Below are 24,368 nucleotides of genomic sequence, written 5' to 3'. Positions count from 1 at the left end.
CTCTCTCACAGACTCATGGAAATAGAATCTGAGAATCAAATCAGACTCTCTGAGCAGCTGTTGGAGCCGCCTCCTCTCTCTTTAACCAGTAGCAAATGATTTTCCACCACAGCAACAACGTCCTGCAGATGATTCACCAGATCTATCAACGTTTAAGGGTTTGAAGTGTAATAGAGACGAGACGACAACGAAAAATACAACGAGACGACAACAAACAAGACACAGGCACACAGGAACAACGCAAAAACACATGAAGAACAGCACAAGGTGTTGACCTGGCCTCCAAATTCACTAGATCCCAAAAACTGATCAAGTATCCCTCAGAAGGCCCATGTCCATTCTCTGATGAGTCACCTACATAATATCAGGAAGGTGGTCATAATGTTATGGCAGTCAGAAGCTGCAGCCCCCTCTATCGTCCACTAGAGGCTCCACCACTGACCTCCATGTTAAACCAACATGTCTCCATCCTGCTACTGATGATGAATGATTCCAGAACTCACCTGTTTAAATTACATCACAGATTAACAGGATTAAGGGGGCGTGGCCACTTTGATTGACAGGTGGGTGACAGGTGGGTTTAGCCTCAGCTCCACTCACGCTCCACCTCTTTGACCATTTTCAGATTAGCCAAGATGGCGGCAGACAGTGACGCCGCGCTGAGCTTTAGAACCTCAGGTTGATCATTTCTCCAGTGAGAGGATCAGTCTCCACCCCCTCCCCTCACCCCTCCTCCCCCATTCTGAGTGTCTCACCCTGATAACAGTGCACTATTCCTGGGTAGATGCTCAGTCATCACCCCCCACCATCTCTGGGGAGCCACCGCCAGCCAACACACACAAGATTAGAGAGCAGTGTCACACACCCACATACAAACACACAGTGAAAACACACAAACACAAAGACACACAGTGAGGAGCGGCGCTACAATTAGATCCCTGTGGTTCCTGGACTCTGTCATTTGGACTGGAGGACAGGGCCAGTGTTTGTGGTTTGTAGAGGACCGTTGTGCTCACAGCTGCACTCTCCTGCAGCGTTCTGTCGTTTGCATGCAGCGGGTTAGAGGCCGGCCAACCAATGAACTGACCTCCAGGCTAACTGCTGCAGAGTCAGTTACACACCAAGACGTTCATCTGAACATTCAGATACTTCCAGAAAAACACGATGAACTAGAATAAATGAAGAAGATGTAGAAGAACTGATCAGATGATTCAGGAGAGGCCAGCTCTGTATGACACTTCTTAGCTTCCTAGCCTCCTAGCTAATAGTAGCTCTTAGCTTCCTAGCCTCCTAGCTAATAGTAGCTCTTAGCTTCCTAGCCTCCTAGCTAATAGTAGCTCTTAGCTTCATAGCCTCCTAGCTAATAGTGGCTTATCCCAGCCTCCCAACCAATAGTTCAAGCAATTTCCCTTGAGGATCAATAAAGTTTATCTAAGTCTATCTAGTAGGTTTTCTTAGTGTCCTAGCCTCCAAGCTAATATTAGCTCTTCCAAGCTTCCTAGCCTCTAAACTAATACTAGCTCTTCCTAGCTTCCTAGCCTTCCAGCTAATAGAAGTCGTTCCTAGCCTACTGGCTTATAGTAGTTCTTCCTAGTTTCCTAGCCTCCCTGATAATACTAGCTCTTCGTAGCTTCCTAGCATCCTAGCTAATAGAAGTCCTTCCCAGTTTCCTAACTAATAGTAGCTCTTCCTAGCCTATTGGCTAATAGTAGTTATTCCTAGGTTCCTAGCCTCTAGCTAATTTAAGTACTTCCTAGCTTCCCAGCTAATAGTAGTTCTTCCTAGCTTCCTAGTAGCTAATACTAGCTCTTCGTAGCTTCCTAGCCTCCCAGCTAATAGCGCTTCGTAGCTTCAACACAGTTAAATCAACATCTCTCTCAGTTATCATTAACTAAAGCTGAACACCAGAACCTTCACGAAGACTCTGCTTTAGAGCGGGACTGTTAGTTGGTGTACCTAATGAACTGGCCAGTGAGCATATATATTAGTGTGGTGTTAAAGCTGTTGAATCACGCTGCAGATGGCTGGACTCTAACAGAAGACCGTCACATGATAATCTCCGGCTGCGCCTCCAGACGTCAGCTTCATGGTCGCTCTGCAGAACTGAGCGTGAAGTAAAAAGGAGGATGTATGAGGAAGGCTGTCAAACAGCTGAGGCAGCAGCTCGTACTGATGGACTATAAGTGCTGTGAGTGTGTGTGTCCAAAGTAAACAGTAATTACTTTGCTGCTGCAGACACACTCCTCCTGTCAGTCAGACCCAAACCATGCAATCATCCTCCCATCCCTCATTCCTCCCACCTCTGGTTTTTCTTTCTCCTTCTCCTTAGTTTCTCTCTCTTCCTCTTTTTCCTTACGCGCCTCCCTTCTACTCCCTCTAGGCCTACGCCTCTGCTCCATTTTAATCAGGAGGAGTGAGGAGATAAATACAACATTTATTACTGCAGAGTTTCTTCTTGTCATGCAGAACTGCAGCTGGGATAGGTGGCGCTACTGCATCACACTGATGGCCTCTACAGAAGAGGTGGAGCATGAGTGGAGCTGAGGTTAAAGACAGCTAGCAACCTGAGAGGACACCCACCTGTCAATCAAAGCAGCCACGCCCCCTTCATTCTGCAGATCCTTGAGATAAAGTTTATTTGACACTAAAGAGAATATCCCAAAAATGAAGCTCAGACACTTCACAAACACCAACAGAAGCGACAACAGCTTCCTATAATCAGCTGGAAATGGCCCCAGACAGGAAGTGACCTCAAAACTACCCGACCTTTGACACCTGACGTCTCCCACTAGTTAAATCTGGAGGTTCAGACTAGAAGAGAGGACATGTGACCGACTGATGCTCGTACTGAAGCTACACTGGGATATTTTTAAGGTGATGGCTAGGAGAGGAGAGGAGACACCTCCTCCTCCTCCTCCTCCTCCTCCTCCTCCTCCTCAGCGCTACATCTGCTGCTTTAGTGCCCTCGAGCAAAACGCTGTAGCCCAGTTTCTTTTCCCACACCACAACATGGAGCCTCAAACGGGACCAGCCCGCCACAACACAACGACAGCAGCTCGTTCCCACGACTCTATATTGGGACAAACACTCACTGAACAGTATTTTTAGGACCGGTTGTTGTTTTTTGTTTTTTTTTTGTGAAGCGAAACTAGAAAACAGATCCAAGGGAAAAAGAAGCGATGAGTAGATCCAGCTGTAAGTTGAGATGTTCTTTCAAAAAGGGACGGAGCAGACAACAGCTTCACCAGACTCTCAGTTCTCTCTCTCCCTGAGTCAGATGGCTTCATCACTTCGCTACCAGAAAAAACAGGTGGTTGGACCTCCTTTATCTCTGATTCCAGCTCATTCTCTGTATCATTGTTTCTATAATCTTCTCCAATGTCTCCAGATTTATTTCCATCCAGTGTTTCATTCATTTCTCACCAAGATCTTGTATTGATGATGGGAGAGTCTGACCACTGCACAAAGCCTTCTCCAGCACATCCCAAAGATTCTCAATGGGGTTCAGGTCTGGACTCTGTGGTGGCCAATCCATGTGTGAACATGATGTCTCATGCTCCCTGAACCACTCTTTCACAATCTGAGCCCCATGAATCCTGACATTGTCATCTTGGAATATGATCCATTGATGGAATAACCTGGTCATTCAGTATATTCAGGTAGTCAGCTGACCTCATTCTTTGGACACATAATGTTGCTGAACCTAGACCTGAGCAACTGCAGCAACCCCAGATCATAGCACTGCCCCCACAGGCTTGTACAGTAGACACTAGGCATGATGGGTGCATCACTTCATCTGCCTCTCTTCTTACCCTGATGCCCCCATCACTCTGGAACAGGGTAAATCTGGACTCATCAGACCACATGACCTTCTTCCATTGCTCCAGAGTCCAATCTTTATGCTCCCTAGCTAATTGAAGCCTTTTTTTCCAGTTATCCTCACTGATTAGTGGTTTTCTTAAGGCTACACAGCTGTTCAGTCCCAATCCCTTGAGTTCCCTTCATATTGTACATGTGGAAATGTTCTTACTTCCACTATTAAACATAGCCCTGAGTTCTACTGTTGGTTTTCTTCCATTTGATTTCACCAAACGTTTAAGTGATCACCAATCACAATCTAGAAGTGTATATTCAGTCTTGTCTTTAGATTTAAATATTTAATCACAATTAATCTTGTTCCTGAGCAAATCTATGACACTTCTACTTTTTAAATCTGTCTTAAATGTACCTTAAACAAAAGTTTTCAAGTTTCTAACAATCTTATCAACACCTGACTGAACTAATATGCTGCTTTCTAGATATTTCAAGATATTTCAATTTATCCAGAACATTTCAAAAACACTTTTACTTCATTCTTAAACAGATCTTCACCAAACTAACGTCCTCACTGGTTCCAGAGGTTTGTGGCGTCTCCTCCGTCTTCTCCCTCTAGTTTCTCATCCTTCATGTGTCTTTGCTTCTGTCCGGTTCTTCTCTGTCTCCCTCACATGTCCACTAATCTTAGTCAAGATCAATTTGAATCATAAAATCTAGTCCTTTATGCAAATGTACGTTATTATTATATAACTGTCCAAAAAAGAGACAGTTACTGTGGAGAAAATAAAGTATTTAATTCTGATTAATCACATTTCCCCATTTTGTGTTATTATTATTGTAACCGTCCAAAAACAATGACAGATACTGTCCAGAACATCATCGTCTATGTGTCTCTGTTCTGAACTTCAGATTCTGCTTGCTTTCTACTGCTTTGATCACTTCCTATTTTTTTCCTATTTGAAACACTTCCTACAACATTTTAGCCAAATTTGCTGACAGTGAGAGAAAGTACAGCTATAAAACAAAGTAACTATGATTTAGTTTTGTTTTGTTTTTAATGTCATGGTTAACACTGAACTAGTGGCTGTAAATAAAACACAAACAGTGCCTGTGTTGTGTGTCTGTGTCTTGCCAGGGTACATAATTAGCCAAAGGATTCACACTGTGACGACAATTACAGGAGCCAGCCGGTTCCTGTTTTTATTAAGTCGTGGGGGCCACACTCTTACAGAATACTGTCGTTGTGAGGACATGCCGTCCTTTTATTAAGGGTTAAACTCTGATAAGACTTGGTGTTAGGGTCGAGGCTATGGTTGGAGTTAGGGTAAAGGGCTAGGGAACACGTTATGTGAATGGAAAGTCCTTTCAAAGATTGAAACATGAGTCTGTGTGAGTGTGTGTGAGACCTGAAGGGTTGCCAAGTCTGCCAGTGATTCTGCAGGGCAACTGTTTCATGCGTGGAGGTCACGCTTTCATGCACAAATAACAGTTAAAGTATAAACCAGATATCCTCATCGTAAGGACAAAGATGCATCCATCAAGGGTTTGGGATGAAGAGTGAACAAACAGAAACTAGTTGGATAAACTACCTGCTTCACAAATGAGTGCATCAATTGTTTAATGATCTGTTGTTTCCTGGACCAGAAGTTTAAACATTTTAAAAGCCAGTGGATGGTTGCTCAGTTTTCTAATCAGAATATGACTCTGCTAACATCTGGATTTAATTATGAGGCCTGTTTCAACTGATGTAGAGAAATGCATCAACCTCTGCATCAATATTTAGTTGGAAACGTCACGATTACACCGTGATCGACAAAACGTCACCTTGGTTAGCGTTCGGGACGGGCATCAACTGGCAACAGAAGAAACAACAACTGCATATGATTGGTTGTGACAAAAATTGTGCAGCTAGTTCAACTTTAATGTTGCGAGTGTTGTACGTCAGCTCGTTGCTTCACATCGCCGGCAGATCTTGGCTGGAGCAGAATCTGTTCCCAACGAAGAGACTGCAGAACCAACCTTCTGCTTTCTCCTGGGCCAATCGGATCATTTTGGGGCGGGGCTTTATGTTGTGGTGGACAGAAGTTGTTACAGACGTCATCTGAGAGACGTGGAGTTGAATTAGTTTATGACTAAATGTCTCTGATTAGTTGGAGGACTGTCCAGTTGACACAGAGATGTTAAAAAAATAAAAACGCCTCAAATCTAAATGACGTGTTACTGGACTCATATTCACAAGAATCGGGCCTCTAAAGTTCAGGGAAGAAAAAACACTGAAAAACCAACAAGGTCGTCCTTTGCTTTGGAGAAAGGTCAGCAGTAAGGTGCATTGTTTCACTTTATCAGAGCTACACAAAGCCTCCAACAGACTGCATATATTTACTGTCGGAATGATTCAAACGTTCATTTCAGCTCAGAAAGGTTTCGCTCCTATCGCACAGGATGGAGTACGGAGGGAGGCGGAGGAAGCAGCCGCCTGCTGATCCAGCAACAATGATATCACTTCCCCTGAGACCTGCAGGAGGGATTACATCATTTCCTTTTCACTTCTCCGCCTCATATCGACATCTGCCTCCGTCGCTCAATACGAGGAAAGAGTGGGAGGGTGGAGAGGGACGGAGCGGTGCTTTTCTTTCACTCTGCTCTGCAACACTGTGCTGTTTTTATTCATCTAACTGTAACACACACCCCTGCAGGAGCGGAGGCAGCCACCACCAGCTGTTTGTACTGTTTTAAATCTCCAGCCTTGAAGGCCCAGCCAAAGCTAGCGGCTCTGCATGAGACTCATCCCCCCACGCACAAATACATCCACGAGCAAAGAGGTGATGTATGCATGCGTTCATGTGATGTGGCCCAAATTAGGCCTCATTGTGTGTCGGTGTGTGTCTGAACCCCACGGCTAGACCCAGCGGATCCCTGGGGATCCTCAGCTGCTGCCACGTAACGCGATACCGAGACACTCGCAGTGTTGTGTTCCAGATTTATGGAGAGAACAAATGAGTTCTATTTTTTCCTCCCACAGAAACAAACAGGAGGCAGCAGGAAGTTGATTCCATTGTACGGCTGAATGGATTTAGCGCGGATGGACTCGGAGAGACGGAGTAGCACCCTCGCTGCCAGTTAGCACCTGTGACCCAAAGACTTGTTTTATTACTGCAGCTACATAATGGCACTTAAAGCTAAATCTGGACCGATGGTGGCGCCGTAAGATACACAAGGCTGCAGCAAAAGGTTTATATTTGGGATGTCCCAAACGGTCTCGGGGCATTTTTAAAATGATCGGCTCAGTATCAGACTTCAGCCAAGCCTGATCTTTAGTAGTCATTTGTTTTAGGTCTGCTATAAACCAAAACCACATTCATGTAGGGTCAAAACCTCGTTTTAGACAAGGAGAGACTTTAGAAAGCTACAGGAGACCAACTCTAGGAGAAGACAAGGAAGACAAGGACAGACTTTAGGAAGCTACAGGAGACCAACTCTAGGAGAAGACAAGGACAGACTTTAGGAAGACACAGGAGACCAACTCTAGGAGAAGACAAGGAAGACAAGGACAGACTTTAGGAAGCTACAGGAGACCAACTCTAGGAGAAGACAAAGAAGACAAGGACAGACTTTAGGAAGACACAGGAGACCAACTCTAGGACATGTAGGATCAGAGAGGGACTCGGATCTGGGACAAAAACTTGATCAAGACATCCCTTGTTGTCTTGTCTAGACATCTAGGGCTCCTGCTTCCTCATGGGACCTTCACTCTGCACCGACAGCCATCGAATCTAGAGGTACTGGTGTATGATATGTTGACCTTAACTCATGTTTTGTGAGATCATGGCGACTTCCAAACTGTAACAAGGTAAGCCTTGAGTCTGAGTGAAAGTTTGTACCACATTTGAAGAAATTCTCTTAAGCTGTTCCTGAGGTATGTCTTTAATGAGAACAGGCAACATGGACGTATGGACGTACAAGATGTCTCTGGTGCAGATCAATAAAAATACAGAAATCAGTAAAATAATAAACATGTTTTTCCCCATGTGATCTTTCACTAATGCTCTCAGCTTCATTCACATCCATGTCGATATTTTTACCTTTCCATACGTTGCCAAACCTGCAGCTCCCTCCTTGTAATAAACGTAGAAACACGAGCCACTCCTTCACCACCGCCCACAACCACACACTGGGAATATACAGCGTTTAAATTTAAACGCGTCCCGCTTTGATATGATCACCAGTATGTGCAGCAGTATGTGCAGCTGTGCGTGTGCAGCTGAACTCACCGAAAAACTGAATGATAACAGGGCAACGTCCCGCAAACACACACACACCCTGAACGTCTGATCTTCGCAGGAAAACCAACAGCTCCGTGTTTTAAAATCACTTCATTCACACGAGTCCTGGAGTTTGAGTCTGTGTTTAACGGCTCCTCAAGACTTCAGACAAGATGTCTGTGTAAATGCTTGAAGAACTTGCACCAGGAGCCGTATTCCTAAAGATTCTCCTAGTGGCCAAACTCTAAGAAATGTCTTAGAATCATGATGTTTCCTCAGAGTAGATCCTGGTAAAGATAAAAGGTATTCCTAGAGAATCTTCAGAGAGCTCCTGAGGTGAGATCTGTTCAGAGCAGAGAGGAGGACTTTTAAGAGGTTTAGGAGTTTCTGAAGCAGAAAGGAGTCATTTATCTGTTGTGCTATATTTCCTCATGCCTGCTTCTTGTCTTGTAGTTTGACACTGGAGCCAAATCTACGTCTCAAACACTTTTATCCTCATTGACCAGTTGATCCAGAAGCAAACACTGTTCCTCTGTCCAGTTGAGTTTGCGGAAGATCTGAACACCAACCATCTCTGCTTCTTCTAGGCCGGTTAGCAATCACAGAAACTGATGAAAGCTGAGACATTTTACCCTCGTTGATACCAGATGATGAAACATGACCAGCATGTAAATGAATGGAAGCAGATCAATAGAACTATCAGCATGTGAATACTGTGGTAGTGGCCTGAGTTTAATCACACATGTTGTAGGATCATTTTAAAGTAGAGCTACTATTTATTTATTTTTATGTCAAATATTATTTCTAATTTCACAGTCTTTATAGAGATTAGATTCTATTATTAAGTCTATTGATGTGAAGGGCACCATTCCTTGAGCAGAGTTCTCTGAGAATGTTCTGGAATCACTCCTAAGCTAAGACTCCTAGCTAGGAACTTTAAGTTAGGAGCTCTCTGAGAGGATACTCTGAATCTTTAGGAATACGGGCCCTGATCTCGATGAGGACGAAAGACGAGCTTTGAGAGTACAGGAGGCTGGCAGAGTGGGAGTGATTAATTGTGTATGATATCTGATGAACGCGGGACGCTTGGTGGTTTAACATGACCGCACAAGGATTCAGTAAAAGAACATTTATTTTGGAGACCATCACATGGTTTTTCAACCATCAATCGTGCGCTGGCCACATGTCTGAAACCAAATAAGTGACTTACAGGATGTTCATAGAAAAGTATAGTATGCTGTTCTTTGGGTAGACTTCAACTATGAACATGGTGGGATAATAGCAAATGCCCAAACCACATGTCGGCTCAAGAGACCGGAGACCAGACGAAAATAACATTACAGCGAAAAGAGAGAGGCCCGTGGGAACAAGCAACTCGAACAGCAACAAGAGCAGCAGGTAGCAGCAGCAGGGACATAATCATACCTGTCAAAAGCTATTTAATAGAGATCAATGATGGAAGTGTTCCAGTCCAGGATATGCTCAGATTCCTCCACGAGAACATTAGTGAGCTCTGACACAGACGCTGGGTTGGAAGGCCAAACCAAAGGTGTTGAGCTTCATCAAACGTTTCGCCAAACTGCAACGATCAGTCAACGTAATCAATGATGTCGAGTCCATCAACTTGCATGGAATACGACTCATGTTTCTTTAAACTAAGACCCGAAAAGATGGACTCAACCAACTGTAGCACAACCACGATACACGAGCATCTCAGCAGAGAAGATCTTGACGGCTTTCCCACCTCAAACAGCTTCAATATTTGGACTATTACAGTTTAGTGTCGTTATTGGTTAGACCTTAATAAAGACTCTAGACCAGAGGCTAATGTTAGCATGGCAGTGTTGCTCTCCAGGAGTTTGTTTCTGCTCATATAGACCTCTAAATCTAAACCATGTGGATTATTAGGTAAAAGTTAAAGTTTGAATCTTAATTCACATGAGAAAATGTTTCAGTACATGTGAGGTAACCAAAGACTTAATGGACTGATGAACATTATATTAGGTTTACATCCAAACACGGAAAACTCTCACAGCAAAACTTTCCACTTGCAGACTCTTGGCCACATACTGGCTATGACAGTGTGATATAAACTGATTCAGAGCTGTTTACCTTTGGTCTGCTGACACAGCACACAGCGGATGGATTCGATCACCCTGCAGAGACACAGAGAGAAAACGTTTTACTACACAGTACACGATCACATTTGCTTTTGGACGGACAGAAAGTCAGACGCACATTCTTCCTTCCATCCGTGAAAAAAACAACAAAAAAAAGCCACACAGCTCTCCTCACGGTCGGCCTGACACTTACAAATGTTATTTATTTTAAGTAACAACCCATAATTTTGGAGAAAGAGAAGCTCCCATAGAGCTCCTGTAGCTGACGTCACCCTGCACCAACAATCACAACACCACCATACTGGCAGGAAAGCTCCTTTTTCAAATTACTATTAGGTTGACAACTGCAGCAACTAACTAACTGTCCTTGTACCAGTTACATCCAGATACTACAGGTCAACGTTCGATGAAATCACACCTGGGTCATGATATATAATCTGTAGTTTTATCTTCTACTGGTCAGTTTCTATCTGTTTAAAGTGAAAGTAAACTCTGACGACCTGAAATCAGAGCTGGCTCCATTTATTTTCCTGCCAATATGGCGGCGTCAACAAAAAAGAGCTGTACAGTGAGGAGAGCTTCTTTTAAATAGATGAAACACATCTTCTATTAAATCCACACACACATGTCCAGTCAGCAGGAGGCACTAGTGTGTGTTTCCTTCACGCTGAGCCAGCTGGATGAGCGTGACCTAAAAATAAGTGACAACAGTAAAGTACACTGCCATGTTTCTCCACTACGTCTGTGTTGACCCAGCGGTGGCTTTAAAGCTGCTCTTTGTCCCGTTCTTCTATTTCTTTATCTTCTTCTTCCCTATAATAATTATCTGAATACTGAATCCTTTTGTCACAGCTTCATCCAGTCAAATTAAAAAGCAGGAATTCACACATTAAAGCATCAAACTGTTGGAGTCCTTGGAGCCAGACTCCAATCCTCGCTGACATAAGATCATTAGCAGGTCTCATGTGATCAGGAGCCGACGGCTGAAACAACAACAACGGCGTTGTTATCTCCTCATCGCTTCATCAGCGCAGAATCAACTAAACCGAGGATTCAACCCGACAACCCGTCCGATGACAAGCCAGCACACGTGGGATCCTCAGCTGACTGGGGATCTCAACACGTCTCATAAAAAAGACTGAAACCTTTCCTCAACAACAATGGGCCTCTGTTTGGTTTAAGACCTTTTAATTCAGGATGTCATAATGAGACGCAGGAGAAAACCCGGTGGAAAGCAAGCAGAGACGGAAGTGTGGCTTTGGAGGGCAGTGATCCACCCTGCTGAGTTAAAGCTGACAAACGCCCAAAAAGTAGAAGAAGAAGAAAGAAGCAAGATAAACTGGAACAATATCAGTTCTCAGGTACATTAAAAACAGATGCATTAACTATCGGAATAATGTGATTATTCACAATGAAATGTTTTTGACAGAAGGGGCTGGGCTTAAAAAACTAATTTACAGATTCAAAATGATCTAGATTTGACAGAGCCAATATCAACTCATTAGATTTAAATACACGCCATTTTCTTTATCCTCTGGTTTGAAGTCTCACTCTGGTTTTGCAGGACAAATCCTGGAAGATGACTAGATTGATTAGTCGACATGTGATGGAGATCCAGAATAAAACAGAAGCTCCAACTCTTGAGAGCACCACCAGGACTGAAGGATGAGTGGATTTAAAAAGTCTGACGACAGAGAAGATCTACATCTAGAGATGACTCCAGAAACTGAAGGGAGAAGATTTAATGAGACACCACAAATCTCTGGAACCAATGACAACATTAGCGTTAAGGAAAACTGTTGAGAGACTGGACTATGTCTACATGAACTGATACTGGATCAAATCAAATCAGAAAATCAGTAGCGATAAACAATCTCCGTCAGCATCACCTGCAGCTACAACTCTGGACTTCCAGATGGCTCATAACTCATCTCTGATTATTATTTTTGTTTACTTCCCGACATGTAACATGTTGGATAACCACACCGAGCTTCCAGGACGTACAGGGTGGATCTCTTCTATGGAAACTGAGTGATCAGAATTAATTTTTTGATGCCCTGAAGGATTAAAATTATTAACCAATGCAGAGCAGCAACGCCTTCCACTCGTTCTCATTATTTATTGTTGAATTTAACAAGTATTAACCGTGCAGTCCTGTTAAATAAGCTCTCTGGGACTCAAACTAATGGAGAGGTAAAGCTATTGTTTGAGCCTGAGAATTTAAAGCCTGTGTTTTGGCAGGCCGTGCTGTTTCATAATGCTCTTTAATGTGGCCTGTTTGGCAGCGCAGGAGTCATCAATCTGCCGGGAAGGAGCAGCAGAGCCTCAGCAAACATACAAACATGTCGGGATTCAATAATAACAAGATACAGTAGTGTCAGAGGAGGAAAGCTCATCTTTAACGGTGATTAAAATAGTCCAACACATAGATTTTACAGTTTAAAAACGCAAAGAAAGAGTCAGATATGAACCATGAGACGCTGGCTGTCCTAGAAATAAAGAGATTAGAGCTGCAGCAGTGAGGAAAACAATGTGAATCCAGTTTATTTACATCCATTTGAGGCAGAAATGCCAAACATCCTCTGGTTCCAACTTGTTTAACTTGGTCATTTTCCGATTTTTTTCAGCTGAAAATGGAAAAATGTTCCAACATTTAAGCCAAATATGTGACTGACCTTTCTTAAATAGTTGATAGATTAACAAAACCTTCAAGTTCACTAAAACATAGTTGAACTTTTCTTTTTAGGATTTCCTGGACATCAAAAGACAACGAAAAATAACACCAAAATAACTACGGTCCACAATGATGTGGGGAAACTCTGAGTTAATAGAGAGTACCACAAAGAAATGATGTATTTATAGAAGAGAGAAAATTGTAATTAAACCACAGTAAAAGAACATCGGCACACCAGCCCCCTCAGAGCTATTTACAGAGAGCAGATGGTCAACCACAGGCCGTTGTGAAATCGTCTTATTAGCCAATTCTTCTCGGTGCTTCCCTGTGAAGTAATCGATTGCAACACATTGGGACGAGGAACTGATTTAAATTTAATTTCTGAGAGAACACAAGGAAGTGTGGTGCTGGATGGGGCAAACACACGAGTCCAGCTGAGGTTCACCACATTGAGGAAGGGCACGAGAAATAACCACAGATCATCCAGAGGGTAAAGTCATCTGCTGCCATCGGCTGGTTTTAGTTGATTGCTTGGTTGCTAGGGCAACTAGACAACAGCCCATACAGGAGTGATAAGCAGCGAAGTTCAGATTGTTTCACTCTGAAATATTTAGGGTGGGAAATATACAAGACGGTTACCAAGGCAACCTGATATTGGAACCTCCACTAGAGATCAGTTTATTGAGCACTGGCCGATCCGAGTCCTGATCTGATCCTAAACGTCCTAGAGTTGGTCTCCTGTAGCTTCCTAAAGTCTCTCCTTGTCTTCCTTGTCTTCTCCTAGAGTTGGTCTCCTGTAGCTTCCTAAAGTCTCTCCTTGTCTTCCTTGTCTTCTCCTAGAGTTGGTCTCCTGTAGCTTCCTAAAGTCTCTCCTTGTCTTCCTTGTCTTCTCCTAGAGTTGGTCTCCTGTGTCTTCCTAACGTCTGTCCTTGTCTTCCTTGTCTTCTCCTAGAGTTGGTCTCCTGTGTCTTCCAGAAGTCTGTCCTTGTCTTCCTTGTCTTCTCCTAAAGTTAATGTAGTGTGGAGAGGGTAGCTGGTACCTTGTGTTCTCTACTCCAGAAATGTTCTGGTCATCCAACGCTGCCATAAACTCCCTAACCCTCTCTGGAAGATGTTTCTCCTTGACGCTGTCTCCAGGAAACTTTTCTCTTCTTTTAAACGTTCAGTGTTTGTTGTTGTTGTTTGGGTGCAGCCTTTGACTGAGTGGACTCCATGGATTCTGTTTAGATGATCAACTACTACCACCTCACCACACATCCACAGTACACTAGTTACTGACTAACAGATGTTTTGACACTACAGGGAAGTGGTTTTGATTTATGGCAGACCTAAAATAAAATTTAAAAAAAAAGCTCACACTTGGCTGAAGCCTGATCCAATCCAATGATTTGAAAAATGCCTGGATCTGACCACATACCGACCCCTGAATCATCCCTAATTTTTTACTTCTTATTGGAAACACTCTCTGAATAGAAACGAGCAAAACTAAGGTTTCTTTTGAATCAGTCTCATCCTGTGATCAGGGATTGGTATGTGCCAATAGCGCTTCCCGTGATCGGCTGCAGCCCTCGTTACATCTGCTGTTTAAGATGTTTAGACACTAGATTTTAGGTTCTTCTTTGATTTTTGTCACCTTTGCCGTTAGCTAACTGCCGTTAAAAGCAGTTAGCCATCTTTGGATGGTCCACTTACATCAATTTCATGCCAAGCGTCTGTCGATAATTCAGATAAAATGGGGCAAAATGTGAACACTTGTGCTGCAGGTCGATTGAAGATTGTAGATTGTAGATTTCCCCCATCACACCCATTTAGACAGCTCCACTCTACTCAGCAGACAGTTTAGTCTACAGCACACAGGATGAGGTTTTAAATCCAGTACTTCTTATTCTACAATGTCTTTCTGATGTAAGGAAACACAGCATTTACATTTTCAACACTTAGTAGAGCAGGAATCAAACCGCTAACCCTAGATTAGTCAGCGCCTTGCTGCCCAGTCTGCCTGGAAACCAGCTAACATACTTACAACTGAACCACAGCGGCCCGGCTGGCCCGAGCCGTCAGGTCACATTACCACATGCCTTCCTCTGCACCGACTACTGAACGGACACTTGCACACAAACACACCCCGAGGGTTGAATTTGCATCGCGCTTGCTTTTATTCAAACGGGGCTGAAGCTGGCAACGCTGCAGAGCAGATAGAATAGGTACCGCTCACTGTCAGCGCTGTAAAAACGTGAGTTTACAAGGAAATTAATGAAATAAGTTCCTGACTGAGCTGAATTTAAATGACAGGAACTGTTTCAACATGTCTCTGATTTTGTATCTCGGTGCAAAACGTCCAAATTTTCAGGAAGTGAGTGGACATCCACACCAGTGATGTGTCATGATGTTTCCTCTACATCCAATCTGGCAAGGCAGGCTGCTGACACTACAGATATGTGCAGAGTATTTCCTCACGCCTCCACTGTTTTCAGATGCAGTAAACTGATGACCGTTGGGTTTTGAGCTGTTGGTCGGAAAATCAAAACAGTACGTGGAAATTTTACAGCCCAAAAGATTCAAAGAAGAAAATATTGAGCAGAACAGTCATCATCATTCATCAGACCTTTAACCATTAACACCTGTCCATCTCTAAGTCCCTGTGTCTCCACCTGGTCTTAATATAAATGTGTCTCCACATGCGTCCCCAGCCAGCACTTGAGATCTGATCTCAGTTTGTGTGTCTGTAAATCAGCAGCGCCATCATGTGGTCAGTAGAATATTGTACCAGCTGCTGTCTCTAATGGATCTCTACCTACCGCTGGATCAGAACCATCAACAGCTGCTTGTTGACTTGGAGACATGATCCAGATGTTGGAACAAGATGGAAAGACTCTCACATGTTAAGATCTGATTTATTTTAGAGACAATGCTCCGATTAGAACTGAACGCTGGAAGCTTCGTCCATCCTCAGAGGAACCAGGTCACTGTTGAGTGACGGAAGGAAGGAAGGGGTGATGGAAGGAAGGGAGGGAGGATAAAAGGAAAGAAGAAGAGGAAGGAACGAAAGACTGAAGGATGGAAAGGAAGGAAAGGAAGGAAGGAAGGAAGGAGGGAAGGAAGGAAGTAAAATGGAAGGACTGAAGGGGAGAAGACAGGAAAGATGGGATGATGAAGGAAGGGAGGGAGGATAAAAGGAAAGAAGAGGAAGGAAGGAAGGAAGGAAGGAAGAAAAGACTGAAGGATCGAAAGGATGGAAAGGAAGGAAAGGAAGGAAGGATAAGAGAAGGACAGAAAAAGGATAGATGTCAGGGAGGAAGAGAGGATGGAAGGAAGGAAGGAAGGAAAGAGGGAAGGAGAGAAGAAAGGAAAGAAGGGGTGAAGGAAGGGAGAATAATAGGAAAGAAGAATAGGAAGGAACGAACAAACGAAGGATGAAGGAAAAAAGGAAAGGAAGGAAGGAAGGAAGATCTCATTACTAATGAACAGACATCACTGATTCATGTGATCATTTCTACTAGTGGTTGAATGAAGGAGTTAAACTCCTCTTCCTCAGATCAGCCCTGTTGAGTAGGTGGTCTTTAATGTGACCCAGGACTCATTGTGTGTTCACACTACCAAAGGAAGGAGGTCACATGTGTCCCAGACCACCTCCACATGTGGACTGACACCAGATCAGTGCTCACACCTGGACTATAAGCTGGTCAGGTGATGTGGTCGCCCAGGGTGGATGTCAATGTGAGGTCTGAACGGTCTGGAAACCTAAAGCTGTCAGTGTGGTTAACCTCTGCGGTGAGGACGGAGCTGAGGCATAACATGCCACCTCGTCTACGCTCAGATCTGAAGGGCGGCTGCTGATTGTGAAAACCTGCTGCAGTCTGTCTGGTTTCAGAATAACCAACATGCGCCCACGCAAAGAGTTTATAAAAAGAGAGAGAGAGACGGGTGTTAAGAGGTTTCCTCATAATCACCGTTCAGATTATGTAAGCGTGAACGGAGGCTCCCGCTCAGGTCGAGTGTTGCTGCAGTGGAGTCGGTCGCACTGCAGAACTGTCAGGAAGAATCAGAGCACGCACACAACGACTGAACACAGCCGTCTCAATATCAGGTCACTGAGCTACTGGGTTAAACTACATCTACAGGAGGAGGAGGAGGAGGAGGAGGAAGGGCTGATGAGGCAGAATGTGTGTCTGTTTGCAGTATCCAGAAGAAACACCCCGAGGTGTGATCACGTTACACTGAGAATCAGTCGAACAAGAAACAAACGACAACGTGACAGGACGAGAGTTAACGTCCACGCGGATCAACGCGTCTCCATCGTCCTCATCAGTGACTGAGATCAGAGACGGACCATTACCATGGAGACCGGATGTAAAATGATGTGATCAGATGTGTGAGTTCACGTCCAAACATCTTTATTGATGTGGAGGAGCATCACACATCTACTGGAAATAGAAGAGAAGAAGAAGAAATACATGGTGGAGGAAGAAGAAGGAGGAGGAGGAGGAAGAAAAAGAAGAAGAAGAAAATGAAGGAGAAGGAGGAAGAGGAAGAGGAGAAGAATGAGCAGGACCAAGAGGAAGGGGAGAAAAAAGGAGGAGGAAGACGAGGAGAACGAGGAGGAGGAGGAGGAAGAAGAAGAAGAAGAAGAAAAAGAAGACAAGGGAGAAGGAGGAGGAGGAGGAGAAGAAGAAGGGAGACAAAAAGGAGGAGAAGGAGGAGGAAGACGAGGAGAATGAGGAGGAGTAAGAGAAGAAGGAGAAGGAGGAGAAAGGGGAGAAGGGGAGAAAAAGAAGGGAGATGAAAAGGAGAAGATGAAAGAGGAGGAAGATGAGGAGAATGAGGAGGAGGAGGAAGAAAAAGAAAAGAAGAAAAAGAATAAGAAGGAGGAGGAGGAGGAGGAGGAAGATGAGGAGAATGAGGAGGAGGAGGAGAATAAGAACCCTACACTATGAAGGTATAATGGATGCCGTTGAGGCCTCCCTGAGCTTCCAACTCAGTGCTGACATAAAAACACCCCCTCCAGAAAAGCCTCCAGACACAGACCAGTTTTAGCTCCTCTTACATGACAGCGGTTACATTTTCCTTCAACACACAGTGACACCCAACCTACAGGAAAACCTTCCGAAACGGTTCCTGCCAGAAACAACATCTAAAGTAGGAACCAGTGACAACGTACTCTACCCATGAGGGGGCGTAGAGTAACCGCACAACGTGCTCCATGAGTCCAGGTCTTTGTTTGCCATTCAGACTCTTTACTTGAAGACCTGCTCAGACACATACCAGACCAGACCCGCTCATAGAAATGACACACTTCTACAGAGTCATGGAGCTCATCGCATAATAACAGAGCAGAGAATGAGAGACTTAATGTGAGTCAGCTAAAACCATCAGACCAGCTCTAGTTCTGACAAGTCCTCCGTTAAGACCGTCCTCAGGTCTGGCCTCACCTCCCTAGACTGAATCAACAATAAGAAATGCAGCTAACGCCCCAATGTACAGATCTGATGTTTTGAAGCCTTCAGAGAAGTCAATCACACACGGAACAGAAATAGTCTACACGTGTTTCATTCAGAACAAATGAGCCAATATTACATATCAGAGCCTCCTTGTTTCCAGTATCTGCTGAAGAACCACTTCAGTTCTGAGATGTTGGTGGGTTTCCTCACATCAACTGCTTGCTTCAGGTCCTTCCACAACATTTCTATTGGATTAAGGTCAGGACTTTGACTTGGCCGTTCCTAAACATTCATCTTGTTCTTCTTTAACCATTCTTTTGTAGAACCACTTTTGTTCTTGGTTCTCGTTGTCTTGCTGCATGACCCAGTTTCTCTTCACATTCAGCTCATGGACAGATGTCCTGACATTTTCTTTTAGAGTTCACTGGTAGAATTCAGAATTCATTGGTCCATCAATGATGACAAGGCGTCCTGGTCCAGATGCAGCAGAACAGGCCCAAACCAGGACACTAGCACCCCCATGTTTGATGGAGGGATGAGGTTCTGATGCTGGAATGATGCAGTGTTGGTTCATCTCATTTAAACCAAACTATTCTACTTTGGTTTCATCTGTCCACTAAACATTGTCCCAATAGTCTTCTGTCTTGTCCACATGATGTTTAGAAATGTTCTTCTTGGAGAGCAGTGTCTTTGTCCATCACACCATGGTTGTTGAGTGGATTCATCAACATTAACATCAGCCAATGAGAGAGAGGCCTTTAGCTGCTTAGAAGTTCCCCTGGGTTCCTCTGGGACCTCTCAGACTATTATGGAGTGATCTTTGTTGGTGGACCACTCCTGTGGAGGGGAACAGTCGTCTTCAATCTGTCTGACTGTGGATTATTTGTGGCTTCCAAACTCTTTAGAGATGGTTCTGGAACCTTTTCCAGCCTGATGAGCAACAACAACTCTTTCTCTGAGCTCCTCAGAAAGCTCCTTTGTCCACAAACATGTGTTGTGAAGATCAGACTGAGACAAATCCCTGATTTATTGAAACTAAACCAGGAACTGAACCACACCTGAGTCTCATCACATTGATGGAAACACTTCTGAACACATGGACTCTGATTGGATCCTAGAGGAGCACCTCTCTGATATGTAATATTGGCTCATTTTACTGAACTAATCTAAACGTTTTGAGTTCTGAGTGGTGCAAAAACATTTAAGCAGCTGCCAGCCTGCAGTGAGTAGTTTATTTTATAAAATATTTAGAGCATGTGACTTCTCACCTGTCCTGGCAGGAATCTGGATTTATCTCATGCATGCATCAGAGTGAATGCATACCTGGCCAAGGCCGTCAATCTATCTGATGATAGACCATCATGTGAAAGTAAATCATAGACAGCAGCTCACAGCCAAGCTCTTGGTTCCAGACTTCAGATTTTCTTCAAGTGACTCAAAGAGGTCTGGTGTTAATTTAGATCAGTCCGATGATCATATTCAGGAGTCACCTGCTCCCAAGATATCGCTCATTATGCAACCTTGGCTCTGCTGGAAATACATGGACATGACGCAAGCCGTCTACATACGACCGTTTCACCACAGCAGGAATAAACACACGTTTAACCGTAGAGCTGTGGGCAGACTGCTGTTTTCTGAAAGACACCTACACAGTAGTTGCATATCCCTCGTTCATTCTTTCCATCCCTACATTTTTCCAAACCGGTCGCGAGGATTTTGAGCTGGCTGCTCCCCAGTCAAGAGCCAGCCAGAATTAAGTCTTAGTGGTGAATTTTCCAGAATGAAAAAAAATAAAACATCAACTCTGCACAATAATAATCATCAGAACTCAGTCGTGCTGCAGATATCAGAGGTTAAAATCTGAGCCATGATCTGATTTATTTTTTTTTTGATTCACATAGAGACAAGAGTCTGCAGGCAGAAAGAGGGCTCACATACTTTCCGTCTCCACTAGAGAGCTGTTTGGATATGGAAGGTAGCTGTGGTTTGGTCTGGACCCGGTTCACGTGCGACTGTGTTTTCACAAATGAAGAGCCAGCGCAGAAAACAAAAAACACACAGCAGCTGATCCAGGAGTAGCCCGAGCCATAACATTCATACCAGCAATGGAAGACGGGACAGCGTCAGCGTCAAACCAGTGGACACACAGAGACAACTTCCTGTGTCAATAGTTACAACAAACCGAGCTGAACGACCCACAAACCTCAAACACACTCTCACTTTGATTCACACACACCACCAACACACACCACTTATAATAACATCAGCCCCTTCACACCTCACCGACACAAACATCAAAGGCTGTGTGGTACGGCTCAGGATATAATTAGCACCGCTAATTTTACTGCTCTGTACTAAAATGTAAAGCTAACAGGCTAACAAATGGCTAGCTGTCATATGATAATGTCTTTCTCTAATCTGATGTTAAGTTTTTAAAGCAAATACTGAAAAAATATAAACTTAGATAATAAAACTGCTAATCAACCAAGAGCATGAACGACCATAGACGGCAAGCTAACTGCTAACACATCAGCCAAACAGCTAGATGCTAGTGACAGCTAGTTACAATAGCTAGTTGGCCTCATAGCATTCAGTTAGCAGCAAGCTAATTAGTCCAGTCACTAACCTGTTAAGCCACACTTTTTTTCATGAAAAGTTGTTGTATTATTATGTTTATTCATTTAAGGCATCAAATCTATCTACTTTCTGACCTATAATGTAAAGCTAACAGGCTAACAGACAAATGGCTAAGTGTCATATATCTTTCTCTAATCTGGCCCTGAAGCAAATACTGAACAAAAACACTTATAAAACAGCATTTTGATGGCAAGCTAACTGCTAACACATCAGCCAAAATGGAAGATGCTAGTGACTGCTAGTTACAATAGCTAACTTGTTAGCTTAGTCAGTAAAAAGCTACTTAGCTCAGTCAACTAACTGCTAACAGTAAATAACAGGGAACATGCTAGTGCTATTCAGTTACAACAGGCTAGTTCGCCTGATAGCATTCAGTTAGCAGCAAGCTAGTTAGTGCAGTCACTAACCTGTTAAGCCACACATTATTCCTTTCTGCCTGCTAACTGCTAACATGCTATAGCCACAATTATGTTTGACAATTATCCTGTGAATTCAGACATTAAGAACGTGCCATTTCTTCTAAATTATAACAATACCCGTTTTTTCTAATAAAGAAAACGTTAGACGGCGGAAGCTTTATTAGCTCTGGGATTTTAATGTTATGTTATTTCAGCTTTGTAAGTGTTTAGTCTCTGATGCACATGAAAACCAAATCCCCTCCCTGTGTGATGACCATTATAAGTTTGGGATCTGAATGCTTCCTGCTCCACTCCTCGGGCGAGTTTCAAAAATAAAGGAAACAGAGTCGTCCCTTTATTCAGTGCAGTTTAAGCTACAGTCCTGATTCCCAGCTGCACAGCCGGCCCCTGGATCTCCACGAGGGCCGAGGGACATAGATGCACAAAGACAAAACAGACAGAAAGAGAGAGAGAGAGAGAGAGAGAGAGAGAGAGAGAGAGAGAGAGAGAGAGAGAGAGTGTGGCTTGGCTGGAGTGATGCAGCTCAGAGGATAAACACGAAGGGGAAAAATAAAAGAATTTAAAAAAAAAAAAAAAAAAAAATGTGAAGAAGAAATGAGATTAAATTTTCCAAGAAAGAGGGCTGTGACTCTACATCTGTCTGGAATTAAAAAGAGACAGACAGTGCTGCTGCTGCTGCTGCTGCTGAAAACTGTTTGAACTTGAGCGTTTTGTTCGTGCTGCAGATGAAGGGACAAAGATCTGCAAAGCTTCCTGCCACAACAGAAACACAACAGAAACACTAAATGAAACCAGAAAGAGGGTTCTATATTTAGAAAGACTATTCTATTATACATAGAATTACTCTGCTGTCTATATTAGCTCTTCTAAATGGAACTGCTTTTAATGCTTTGCAATTAAGATAATTAAATTACATGAATCGGGGGGTAAAGGTCTTGTTCAGAACATCTTTACCTACGTTCAAACTCAAAATAAAAGACTGGCAGCAACAGAAATGTGTCCAGATCCTCCTTTTATTACTGTATTACTGGGTAATTCTGAAATAAATAAAATGGGGGTTTCCAGTTGCTCATCTGAGTCGCAGCCCGGATTTAGTCATGTCAGTGGGACTATGAGAGGAATGTCCCTCAGATGGTGTCCCTGACCTCTGAACCTTAGAGGGGTTTCCCATGTCCACATGCCGTTAGCGTCCGTCTAAATACACACTGAAAACAAACATTAAAAACACATCTTCTACTGACGGTCGTCGTCGATGTGTTTGGTTTTCCAGTTCAGGGAGCTAAAGAGAAGAAACTGGAGATCTGTTGCTTCATCTGGATACTCCATTAATAATACACACTAGTGTTGTGTGTGTGTGAGTGTGAGTGTGTGTGTGGGAGGAAAACACACACAGTGACAAGCACACACAGGCTGAGTCATTGCATTCTGCTGCCAGAGGCCTGTTTCGACAACAAACAGCAGAAAAACCATTTACTGCTCTCAGCGTGAGCACAACCGCACACACTGGTACACCGCCGGACTTCAGAGGAGATTCCTGTCCTCACAACACATGAGCTCATGTTAATGAATAATCAGTTAATTGACTTTAATACTGGTTAAAATAAATGCCAGGGCAGTAGTTCCACGCTGCACCACCAGGTGGAGCCTTTTACGTTTTAATCAGACGTTGTTACACCTGCAAGGGTCGTGTCAACTGTGTAGGAAGGAAGTCGCCAGACTGTGGGAGTCAGGCTGATGGACACTGCAGCGTTAGCTAGCTACCTGATGCTAATGCTAATGCTAAACTAGGATTTTCAAACACAAGCTAGAAACTGAGAGTCAAGAGTCTGATTACACACTTCCCAAATGGACAAAACAAACTATTCAGTGTGCAGAATATTTATTACCAAGTGCAACATACACATATCTATAAATTATTATTTTATTTTATATATTTTCTCTGCACTTTTGCACTGACTGTCTATATGAGCTGAGAATAAATAAATATTAGCAATACTGATATTTGAAACCACTTTCCATAAACTGATTAATTACATGACATGATTATTTATGTTTAACACTTTGGTGTTGGTCACTGAGCAGAAGTTTTAAAAAAAAACGTATTATTCTTTGCTATAATTTATATCCAGGGAAACAGTTTTTAATATTCATTGGCAGAAAAAAATGATCAAAACTGGTTCCTCCAACTACAGGTGACAAAACCGAACACATCTAGATGCCCTTACATCAGCTTGTTTCTTGTGGATATCTTTTAAGAATTTCAGTTTCTTTTAAGCCTCATTGAATGGTTGGTCCGTACGGGGATCAAACCCGTGACCTTGGCGTTATTAGCACCACGCTCTGACCAGCTGAGCTAACCGGCCACATGGCGTTTCCAAACCTGGTGTCTAGGTGTTTCCAGCGTGTTGGATTCCAATGTGAACTCCCCACCAGTCTCATACTATAATTTATAATTCAAGCCAACTGGCGTGTACTTAATCAGTCCTTCAGACTCCTGGTGTGACATGATTTTGAGGTGAACATCCACTGAATTTCATTTATTTAACAACTAATCAATTATTAAAAGCGGGAAAGGAGGAACATGTTTAAAATCTTCATCCCTACAAAGAACTGCGTGACTTTAAAATGCCCCCCCACCCCATCATCACCACTCTGGAGGTCATGATGATTAGTCTGTGACCAACAAACCAACTGATAATGAAAAACTAGTCAAACAGCGTGAGACATCTCCAGTTTCTCCCTCCTCTCTCATATTTAAGTGTCTCCGCAGGTTTAACGCTGACTCAACAAAACCGACTGCACTCCGGTTTACTACACGGCGCCGCCGCATTCCACTCCGTACGCCGCTACTACGCACTGCACAACTTCATACCAGCAGGAAATCAGAGGTGGTTAAATCAGAAGGCTGCAGCCGCTCTGCTCTGTAGCTCCTCACACCCTCTCTGTCTGCCTCACTCCTGGGACGAGGAGGAATTTCCTGAAAGAAGGAGGGATGTCTTTTC

The 24,368-nt window shown here is 43.5% G+C and overlaps 1 protein-coding gene across 1 annotated transcript in view; it reads right to left on the bottom strand.

Moving 5' to 3' along the window:
• Positions 1-24,368, bottom strand: part of LOC311488404 (ras-associated and pleckstrin homology domains-containing protein 1-like) — a 64,478-nt gene that overhangs the window by 34,542 nt on the left and 5,568 nt on the right. Inside the window, 1 exon segment of the mRNA XM_084545072.1 lies at positions 10,191-10,234. The gene's annotated coding sequence lies outside the window, so the exon portion shown is untranslated.

This window comes from Chelon labrosus (assembly GCF_963514085.1).
Source record: "Chelon labrosus genome assembly, chromosome: 5".
NCBI classification, from domain to species: Eukaryota; Metazoa; Chordata; class Actinopteri; order Mugiliformes; family Mugilidae; genus Chelon; species Chelon labrosus.
Note: the sequence above shows the minus strand (reverse complement) of the source record. Positions and strands in the feature narration are given on the sequence as shown.